At 37.2% G+C, this 2,643-nt stretch overlaps 1 protein-coding gene across 1 annotated transcript in view; it reads left to right on the top strand.

Annotated features, from left to right (window-relative positions):
* Positions 1-1,126, top strand: part of adgrv1 (adhesion G protein-coupled receptor V1) — a 513,902-nt gene extending 512,776 nt beyond the window's left edge. The window contains exon 95 of the mRNA XM_061980535.1: positions 1-1,126. This exon is cut by the window's left edge and continues 1,007 nt beyond it. The gene's annotated coding sequence lies outside the window, so the exon portion shown is untranslated.
* Positions 1,127-2,643: the final 1,517 nt, after the last annotated feature.

Raw genomic sequence — 2,643 nt, 5'->3', positions numbered from 1 at the left:
AAGGTGTGCACACGAATGTTAGCATGCTAACAGTCAACATGTGTCAAGCACCAATGTATATGGATCTGAGGCGTTTGGCTGCAAAATTGACTAAAAAGGTGTGCACACTAATGTTAGCATGCTAACAGTTAGCATGTATCAAGCACCAACGTATATGGATCTGAGGTGTTTGGCTGCAAAATTGGCTAAAAAGGTGTGCGCACTAATGTTAGCATGCTAACAGTTAGCATGTGTCAAGCACCAATGTATATGGATCTGAGGCGTTTGGCTGCAAAATTGACTAAAAAGGTGTGCGCACTAATGTTAGCATGCTAACAGTTAGCATGTGTCAAGCACCAATGTATATAGATCTGAGGCGTTTGGCTGCAAAATTGGCCAAAATGGTGTGCACACTAATGTTAGCATGCTAACAGTTAGCATGTGTCAAGTACTAACTTATATGACTCTGAGGTGTTCGGGCTCTAAAATTGGCCAAAAAAGTTAGCATGCTAGAATGCTAAAGTTAACATGCTAACAGTTAGCTTGCGTCAAATACAAAGTTGTGTATGAGTCTGAGGCATTTGGTTACAAAATTGGCTAAAAGAGTTATCGCATTAATGCTAGCATGCTAACATTTAGCATGTGTCAAGTACCCAGTTATATGAGTTTGAGGTGTTTGGCTGCAAAATTGGCAAAAAAAAAAAGGGTTAGCATGCTAATGCTAGTAATGCTGCAGCACGGTGTGATTGTTTTGGTCTCACACTACTGTAGCAGTGGCATTTTCAGTTCATTTACCCGTTTTTATGCTTGAAAATGCTTAATTTATGGCAAAATTGTGTAGAATGTGCTCTGTTACCGGTAACACAAAGCTCAGATATGGCTGTTGTGTTTAGATCATTTAGCACAATGTTTTGGTTTTACTGTCTTTAACGTTCAAATGTATCAAAGTGATCGTCATTTTTTTACGCGGCTCTTGCCGGAAAAAGTTTGGACACCCCTGATATGGAGCTTTGAGCTCATTTTTACAGTTCTTACATGGCTGCATGGACTTGTGTATCAACATGTTGTACTAAATGAAGTGAGTGTATATCTGGGACGTTTTGTAGCTATTAACTAAACATTGTTATTAAATTCTGTCTATTTTAAATCGGCCTGTGCTGCGCTTTTCACGTATGCATGCTCTGTTGCTGTGGTTCCACTTTTTGAAGCATGACTAGGGATGATGTTTGATAAGAAATTATCGAGTTCGAGTCTATTATCGAATCCTCTTATGGAACCGATTCCTTATCGATTCTCTTATCGAGTCCAGATAGGTTGTTGTATGTGGAAAAAAACACTATTTGGTTTAACAAAAGCTCACTTTTATTATGTAAGAAAAAAATCTAATCTAATAAATAAATAAATATTGACTGTTACCCCCTAAACAAATAAAATAAAATAAATAAATATTGACTGTTGTTACCCAAAGTATATTAAGTGGGATTTTTCAGAAAAACAAATATATACAGTAACACAAAAACAACCTGTCTCTGTGATCACTATAGGTGTATAAATAATAATATAGTGTTAAATAAAATCAGTCCCTTGGGCACAAAACTGAAAATAATACAGCTCTCCAAAAAGTGCACTTCTGCTGCTATTTGACATAACTGTTTGTTATGATGCTTTGACATTTTTTCACTTTATTGAAAGAAAATTCTATGAAGAGAAAAGTTGTTTGCAAATGTGGTTGCAATGCTAAAAAATGAAAAGTTAAAGCTAAAAAATGAAATACACTTTATTGAGTTAACATTATTTCTTTATAGAGGGAAAGATGTGATGTTATGAGCTAGGGCGGGGGTCGACAACCCGCGGCTCTAAAGCCGCATGCGGCTCTATAGCGCCGCCCTAGTGGCTCTCTGGAGCTTTTTAAAAAATGTATGAAAAATGGAAAAAGATGAGGGGGAAAAAATATATTTTAGGTTTTAATATGGTTTCTGTAGGAGGACAAACATGACACAAACCTCCCTAATTGTTATAAATCACACTGTTTATATTAAACATGCTTCACTGATTCAAGTATTTGGCGAGCGCCGTTTTGTCCTACTAATTTTTTCGGTCCTTGAACTCACCGTAGTTTGTTTACTTATATAACTTGACTTGCTAGGACATGTTTTATGCCACTTCTTTTTCTGTCTCATTTTGTCCACCAAACTTTTAACATTGTGCATGAATGCACAAAGGTGAGTTTTGTTGATGTTATTGACTTGTGTGGAGTGCTAATCGGGCATATTTGGTCACTGCATGACAGCAAGCTAATCGATGCTAATATGCTATTTAGGCTAGCTATATGTACATATTGCATCATTATGCCTCATTTGTAGCTATATTTGAGCTCATTTAGTTTCCTTTAAGTCCTCTTAATTCAATTTATATCTCATGACACACTATCTGTATGTAATATGGCTTTTATTTTTTTGCGGCTCCAGACTGATTAGTTTTTTGTATTTTTGGTCTAATATGGCTCTTTCAACATTTTGGGTTGCCGACCCCTGAGCTAGGGAATATAACAACTACACTACCCAGCATGCAACGGAAGTGACGAGCATGCGCGGTAGCCCCGAAAAGTGTTGTTGCATGTCGCCACCCGGCAGCTAAGAATGAGGTTATGAGCACGCTGTGAAA

This window comes from Nerophis lumbriciformis, linkage group LG20 (assembly GCF_033978685.3).
Source record: "Nerophis lumbriciformis linkage group LG20, RoL_Nlum_v2.1, whole genome shotgun sequence".
NCBI classification, from domain to species: domain Eukaryota; kingdom Metazoa; phylum Chordata; class Actinopteri; order Syngnathiformes; family Syngnathidae; genus Nerophis; species Nerophis lumbriciformis.
This window is presented reverse-complemented; position numbering and strand designations above follow the sequence as displayed.